General features: G+C 43.1%; 1 protein-coding gene across 1 annotated transcript in view; it reads right to left on the reverse strand.

The window, feature by feature from the left end:
• The window catches only part of EFCAB6 (EF-hand calcium binding domain 6), a 138,257-nt gene extending 131,582 nt beyond the window's left edge, over positions 1-6,675 (reverse strand). The window contains exon 1 of the mRNA XM_039341347.1: positions 6,396-6,675. The gene's annotated coding sequence lies outside the window, so the exon portion shown is untranslated. The remainder of the gene's footprint in view (positions 1-6,395) is intronic.
• Positions 6,676-8,468: the final 1,793 nt, after the last annotated feature.

Here is an 8,468-nt window from a genome sequence, read left to right on the forward strand (position 1 = left end):
GGAGGGTCATAAAAGTCAGGGTGCTGCCCATAAGATGATTACGTCCCACCCTTTTTAATGGATGTTGCATATGGGGATTTTGATTATGCAGTCACAGATGCCATGATGTTCAGTAGCATGCTTGTAAGCAGACTCGAATTGTTCTTTGAGGAGGTAATTCAGCTGCCTGCAGTTCCTGGAGTCTCTATGTGATTTCAGTTCCCACAGAACTCTCTTCTGGAACATGGGAATTCTTTCCTGGATTCTTGCATGTCTCTTTATTTTAGCCCAACTTTGCTAGGGATGGGGGGGGGAGGAACCAGTGGTGGGATTCAAATATGTGAACAACCGGTTCTCTGTGTGGATGCCGCTTCTGGAAGTCCATTCGGGGCCTGGGCAACAAAACATTAGCTACCGGTTCTGCCAAACTGGCTGAATCCCACCACTGGGAGGAACCCTTGTTATTTACATAATCCCAACACTTCTAGCTGCACTGAAAATAAGATTGGTTTTCCCCCATTCTTGCTCTCTTTGCTGGAGGCTTTGACAATGCGAGGAAGCAGAGGAAGGGGAAGAGACCGAAGCTCTTCCAGCTTCCCGTGACTTGAGAGAGGGAGGAAGGTGATGTGAGTGTTGAAAGATGATGGTGTGAGAGGCGAAGCCAACAAGGCTGAGAAAGGGGTTATCATATGGGGGCAACAGAAAAAGATGAAGAAAAAGAAAAAAAAATGAAAACCCCTGCACTCTAAGTACAAATGTCTTAATTCCTAGAATTCTTCAGACAGTGATCTTAGAGGTTGCCATGCAGGTAGTCCTTGGCTTACGGCCATAATTGAGCCCCAAATTTATGTTGCTAAGTGAAACATTTGTTAAGTGGGTTTGGCCGATTTTACGACTTTTCGTGCCACAGTTGTTAAGTGAATCTTTGCAGTTAATAACCCAGTTGTTAATTGAATATGGCTTCCCCCTCGACTTTGCTTGTCAGAAAGTCAGGAAAGGGGTTAATGTGATCTGGAGACACCGCAGTTGTCATAAATAGGAACCAGTTGTCAAGCATCCAAATATTGGTCATATGAACCACGAGGATGCTACAGTGGTCATAAGTATGAAAAATGGTCATAAGTCACTTTTTCAGTGACATTGTAGCTCTAAACCAGGGGTTCTCAACCTGTGGGTCGCGACCCCTTTGGGGGTCGAACGACCCTTTCATAGGGGTCACCTAAGACCATCGGAAAACACATATTTCCGATGGTCTTAGGAACCGAGACACCGCTCTTCTATCCGTCTCCGCATGGCTTCAAGCTGGGGCCATTGCAGCACCGGATTCATTTCCGTCGTGCATCTCCTAAGGGAGGCTGCGCTGCTTCACGGCCCTTTCCACAGAGGAGGCTGAACTAAGCTCTGCCGATGCTGTCGCCCTCTTGGCGCTCTCTCTCTCTCTCTCTCTCCCTCTCCCTCTCCCTCTCCCTCTCCCCGCCTGGGCGCTTCTCCAACCAGGCTGGGCAGAGTTGTCGGAGCGGCCTTCCTGCCCCCCCTCCCCGGCCAGCTGGAGACGGGCAAGCCGGCAACTTTTGGAAGTGAGGTGAGGGCAGGTGAGGCGTGCTGAGCCCCAGGCGCAGTGGGTGAGTGGGCGGTTTCAGTGCATGCTTGGACAGTCCTTAGGGCTGGGGGTCACCACAACATGAGGAACTGTATTAAAAGGTCACGGCATTAGGAAGGTTGAGAACCACTGCTCTAAACGGTCACTAAATGAACTGTAAGTTGAGGACTACCTGTAAAAGCAACTAACCTTATTCCTTGCATCTTCTCCTACTAAATTCATGAGTACATGCTTGAGTATTATTACCATGCCCAAAATAAAGTTCTGGTAATGGACTTTTTCTGAGATTTTCCCCTCTCCCCTCTGCTTTCCAGTCCACTCAAAAGCCATGGAATTTCCTGGTGGTTCCCAATCAGATCTAACCAGGTCAAACTCAGCAGAGGCTCCCAAGCATAGAGGGGGATGCCCACAGCAGATGGCCAAAAGAAGTCAAGATGGCAACCAAAATGGCAACTTATATGAAAAACAGGTGGAGCCCTCAACACAAAGCAATCTTTCTAGCTTGTTTGCATGAAGCTACTTAATTGCCATCTGTCAACAAGAACTGGGAACTCTTCTTCTACGGCAGTTAATTCTAGTAAATTTATCTCCCATGTTTTAATAGATATTTCGCCTTTCCCTTTTTGGCTATGGAATTAGACAGCTCTTGAAACAGTCAAGGGAACTCCAGATCCCAGCATAACTCCTCCGTTATATATCCAAGATCCACCAAACTCAATGACTGTTATCTTCTAAACCAGTGTTTCTCAACCTTGACAATTTTAAGGCATGTGGACTTCAACTCCCAGAATTCCACAGCCAGCAATGCTGGCTGTGGAATTCTGGGAGTTGAAGTCCACATGCCTTAAAATTGTCAAGGTTGAGAAACACTGTTCTAAACTATTATAATAGAAATAAAGGCTTCTTCAGGTTGAGCATCTCTTCTCTTCCTACATAAACATACTCTTATGCTTTCTGTAGTATGACGCCAGATTTTTTGGCTGGGTTCAGGTTTCCAGTCTAGTCTGTAGCTCTAGAGCAGTGCTTTTTAACCTTTGTAGCTTGCAGATGTGTGGACTTCCAAAATTCCCCAATCAGCATGCTCATCTGGGAATTCTGGGAGTTGAAGTCCATACATTTTGCCAAGGTTGAGAAACACTACTCTAGAGACATTCCAGATCATCTCCATCTAATTATTAATCATTACTAAGAACAGCCATTAAGCACAGCTTCCTGTTGAACAAGGGAAATTTTCCTGGTGGATTAAATACTCCATGGAAGAGTATTTAAAAATGCAGTTTCTTAGTTGAAGCCTGTAATGATATTACAGGTGCATTAAAATATATGTCAAGTAAATCTTTCCGCTGCAAGAAAATCTGAAATATAGGCAAAAACTGGTAGTCTTTGACTTACGATTCATTGTTTGGCACCTTTCAAAGTTACAACTGAGGCCTTTGAACTATGGTGCTGGAGAAGACTCCTGCGAGTCCCTTGGACTGCAAGGCATTCAAACCGGTCAGTCCCAGAAGAGATCAACCCCGACTGCTCTTTAGAAGGCCAGATCCTGAAGTTGAAACTCAAATACTTTAGCCATCTAATGAGAAGGAAGGACTCACTGGAGAAGGGCCTAATGCTGGGAAAGATTGAGGGCAATAGAAGAAGGGGACGACAGAGAATGAGATGACTAGATGGAGTCACTGAAGCAGTAGGTGTGAACTTAAATGGACTCCAGAAGATGGTAGAGAACAGGAAGACCTGGAGGAACGTTGTCCATGGGGTCGCGATGGGTCGGACACGAGTTCGCAATTAACAACAACAACAACAAGGAATCAACCCGTACACTCCATTGAGAATGAGATGCCCAAAATAAGAGCTATGATTTCAGAATGAACGTGTGGGGAGGGTCATAAAAGTCAGGGTGCTGCCCATAAGATGATTACGTCCCACCCTTTTTAATGGATGTTGCATATGGGGATTTTGATTGTGCAGTCACAGATGCCATGATGATCAGTAGCATGCTTGTAAGCAGACTCGAATTGTTCTTTGAGGAGGTAATTCAGCTGCCTGCAGTTCCTGGAGTCTCTATGTGATTTCAGTTCCCACAGAACTCTCTTCTGGAACATGGGAATTCTTTCCTGGATTCTTGCATGTCTCTTTATTTTAGCCCAACTTTGCTAGGGATGGGGGGGGGAGGAACCAGTGGTGGGATTCAAATATGTGAACAACCGGTTCTCTGTGTGGATGCCGCTTCTGGAAGTCCATTCGGGGCCTGGGCAACAAAACATTAGCTACCGGTTCTGCCAAACTGGCTGAATCCCACCACTGGGAGGAACCCTTGTTATTTACATAATCCCAACACTTCTAGCTGCACTGAAAATAAGATTGGTTTTCCCCCATTCTTGCTCTCTTTGCTGGAGGCTTTGACAATGCGAGGAAGCAGAGGAAGGGGAAGAGACCGAAGCTCTTCCAGCTTCCCGTGACTTGAGAGAGGGAGGAAGGTGATGTGAGTGTTGAAGGATGATGGTGTGAGAGGCGAAGCCAACAAGGCTGAGAAAGGGGTTATCATATGGGGGTAACAGAAAAAGATGAAGAAAAAGAAAAAAAAATGAAAAACCCAGCACTCTAAGTACAAATGTCTTAATTCCTAGAATTCTTCAGACAGTGATCTTAGAGGTTGCCATGTAGGTAGTCCTCGGCTTACAGCCATAATTGAGCCCCAAATTTATGTTGCTAAGTGAAACATTTGTTAAGTGGGTTTGGCCGATTTTACGACTTTTCGTGCCACAGTTGTTAAGTGAATCTTTGCAGTTCAGTTAATAACCCAGTTGTTAATTGAATATGGCTTCCCCCTCGACTTCGCGTGTCAGAAGGTCAGGAAAGGGGTTAATGTGATCTGGAGACACCGCAGTTGTCATAAATAGGAACCAGTTGTCAAGCATCCAAATATTGGTCATATGAACCACGAGGATGCTACAATGGTCATAAGTATGACATAAGTCGTTGAGGCTACTTGGAGGTTTATTTGTGTCCTCAAGGTCACCTGAGTGGTTCAAACCCTTTCAGCAGTTCCAAGAAGGCACCACACCCATTTGCACCACTCAGGTGGCTTTGAGGACACCGATAAACCTCCAAGTGGCCTCAACAACTTTCTAAAAGAATGCAAATGACCAGCTGCCTGCAAGGAATATAAATCCTTCCATTCCCCACCATCCAGTCAGAGCTGAAGAAGCTTCTTGGATAAGAAGCGAAATATCTTGAAAGGAAAAACAAGAAAGTCCAGTTGCCTCTTGAAAAAGCACATTTGGGACAACCATGACCTGGATGACTGAAAATCGCCATAGACAGTTTGTGCCTATATATATTCCTCCCTGCGTAGTTATAAGGATGTTGGCTCTGAATGTGAGTAGTTCTATGAAGTTGGACTTAACTGTTCATTATAGGTACTCCTCAACTGAACAACCACAACTGGGATCAGAATTTCCCTTGCTAAGCAAGGGACTTGTTAAGTGAGTTGTGCCTGTATTATGACCTTGCCACGGTTGTTAAGTGAACCTCTGCAGTTAAGTGAATCATGCAGTCATTAAACAAATCCACCTTCCCCCGTAGACTTTATTTGTAAGAAGTCTGAGAAGGTTGCATACAATGATCACAGGATCCCAGAACACTGCAGCTGTTAGAAATACATGCCAGTTGCCAACTGCCAATAGACAGCTGTTCTCTTATTATTTCCTTGCCTATATTTTGATATGCACCTATTCTACCTTTCTCAGTGCTGCTTTTGATAGGTTGGATTATTTCTTTCTTTTTGCGTAAAATCATACAAAGAAAGAATGGGATGTTCTGCTTTCTACCTGCTGCCTGTGACCTTCTTGCCATCTGCTTCTATTAGTGGACTTAATTGTTTCCTTGACTTTCTTCTTGTTCTTTACACATTGAAGGAAGTGTTGGCTTTTTTGCTGTTGTTAATTTTGGAATTAGTTGCCAGTCTTAGCTCATTCTGGGCCTGTTTGATCTCCCACTCCCTGCAGGGTTTGTTTCCCAGTTTGTGTCAGGGTAGTTAAAGTCTTCCATTACTACAGTGGTTTGTTTCCTGCACAGTTCAGCTAACTAATTAGCAAACAGTTCATCTATTTCCTCTGGTTGGTTGGGTGGCCAAGCAACCAGAAGAAATAGGATACTCACTCACAGCAAAGTCATTTCTTTTTCCTCTATTTCCTCAAATACTTTCAAGAAAGATTTCACAAATAGAAATAGAAACAGAAATAGAAATAGAATTCTTTATTGACCAAGTGTGATCGGACACACAAGGAATTTATCTCTGGAGCATAAGCTCACAGTGTGCAGATAAACAGCAAGTAATTGTGTATTTCTGTGGAAGTGTAATAATTTACCTATAATGCAATCGCCTCATGTGAAATCTTAAGGATAAATGTGTTTTGTCCTTTTCTCAGTTTCCTCCCACGCTTTAACATGTTTTCTGTAATTTTAAAATACGTCCAAATGGTTTTTATTTTCTTTGTACAGCATGAATACCTTCATAAGAAGCAGTATAAAATACATTAAAATCTAAGATTATATAAATCAGTGAAGTAAAGATAAAGATACCCTTGATTTGATTTTGTTATCCAAAGGACATGGTTTATAGCTCTGGATTTACTAGTGCTCTTTGACCTTATTTGCATTTTGCTTAGCTTTTTTAGAAGAGCAGTCAAGGTATAACCATTTATTGTGGCTGTATTTCAGTAAACACAGTTTAATTATTTTAAAATTAATACCATCCCCTCCCCCCCACTCCTTAAACATAATACTTCTGCTTTTCATTCTTAAATATACACACCTTGTGTTTCTCTGTCTAGCAATCTCGCTGGAATAGGAATCCGAAGGTTGGTGAAGATGATTCCCAGATGATTCAGTTCAACTCTTACTTAAATTCCGGTGGGTTGACAAACCGAGTTGAATTCCAGAAGCAAAGCCTTACGAGGCCTCCCAAAGAGGCACTTAATATAACCATAGTTGTGCTTTGATGGCCTTTGAAGGCAACTGAGAGCCTTGAATACACAGAAGGTGGTGTAGCCCTACTCCTGGTGATGTCACAATCCATCACCGATACAGACTTGGCTAATGCACTGATGATGCCTCTGGGGTTTCAGAGATTGATCTGCAAGCAAAGGGCACACTAGAGGTGCTGCAATCGGATCATCTCTGCTTGATTTTGGATTTTCCTGCAAGGGAACCTCTAGCCCAGAAACCTGGTGAAGAGTAGGAGTATGTGAAAATAAAGCCTTGAGCTCATGCTCAGCCAGGAGAAAAGTTGTATTCTAAATCTAAATATATAATGAAAGCACCATCCATCTTCATGTTTTTCCTTCTTTGTGCTTATGAATAAGTACAGGCACCCCCAAAAACCTCTCTCCCCAATGTAGGTTGAAAGTGCCTAAGAGTGTATGTTGTTAGTTGTGAAGTCGTGTCTGACCCATCGCAACCCCATGGACAACGTTCCTCCAGGCCTTCCTGTCCTCTACTATCTTCTGGAGTCCATTTAAGCTCATGCCTACTGCTTCAGTGACTCCATCCAGCCACCTCATTCTCTGTCATCCCGTTCTTCTATTGCCCTCAATCTTTCTCAGCATTAGGCTCTTCTCCAGTGAGTCCTTCCTTCTCATTAGGTCGCCAAAGTACTTGAATTTCAACTTCAGGATCTGGCCTTCTAAAGAGCAGTCAGGGTTGATCTCTAGAACTGACTGGTTTGGTCATCTTGCAGTCCAGGGGACTCACAAGAGTCTTCTCCAGCACCATAGTTCAAAGATATCAATTCTTTTGCGCTCAGCCTTTCTTAAGAGTGTATATTGTATTATATTTGGGTCTGTCCTGAAAAGGGACAATCACACGATCACAGTGGCCAACTTGACTTTTTTAAACCCCTTCCCCACTGCCCTTCCTATAATACATATTTCTGAACCCTACTACTGGGGGTTTGCTGAATATATACCTTATTCTTAAGTTGTAATAGCAAACACAATTTTCATGTTCAGAGGGAAGTGGTGTAAGATATGAATATAGGAAGTTATTTCTGAGAGTCCTCCAAGAATGTTAAACATTGGCTCCACATGAGGAGAAATGGGCAAGTCATATTTAAAAAGACCTTTAAATAATAAAAGAATTAATAAATATTATGCACTGTTTTCTTGCTCTCCACAGGTAGGGAGATGTGACTACAATTGTGGATTGAGCTCACATTGCTTTTTTTGGTGTCATATCCCCCTCTGCTGGACATTTGTTAGTATTTATCTTGACTAAAATTACAGTCTATCACAGTCAGCCAGATGTTTGGATTTGGCATTTTTTTATCCGCCTATCAAGACCTTTCCAAGGACTGGGATCAGCAGATATTGATATTTTATGGTATTAGAGTAGGGGGTCTTCAAACTTGGCCCTTTAATGACTTGTGGGCTTCAACTCCCAGAATTCCTTAGCCAGGCACGCTGGCTGAGGAATTCTGGGAGTTAAAGTCCACAAGTCATAAAAGGGTCAAGTTTGAAGATCCCTGTGTTAGAGGTATTGTGGCAGGATGTAAGCTGTTCCAAGTAAAGCTTACTATTATCATGGTCTGCAAATCCAGGATTCCTAGTCTGGAAAATCAATATTGCAGCGAGGCACAGCATTACTATATTCAAATCAAAGCAATTGAGTTGAATGGAACAACGCTCTGAACTCACAGGATTAAGAGTTTTGTGGCAAAATAGGATCCCAACACCAGGGGGGATTTCCAGGACCTTGAAATAAGAGAATAAAAGGCTTAAGTGACATCGTGACATCACAGATCAGAGTATTTTTAAGACCTGCCATTTACCCCTCCCTAACTCTTTGTGCATCTTTTAATTCTGTTTGCAAATAGTCTGATTCTGTCCAT

Source organism: Crotalus tigris, unplaced genomic scaffold (assembly GCF_016545835.1).
Source record: "Crotalus tigris isolate CLP2741 ecotype Arizona unplaced genomic scaffold, ASM1654583v1 scf7180000017764.6130737, whole genome shotgun sequence".
NCBI classification, from domain to species: domain Eukaryota; kingdom Metazoa; phylum Chordata; class Lepidosauria; order Squamata; family Viperidae; genus Crotalus; species Crotalus tigris.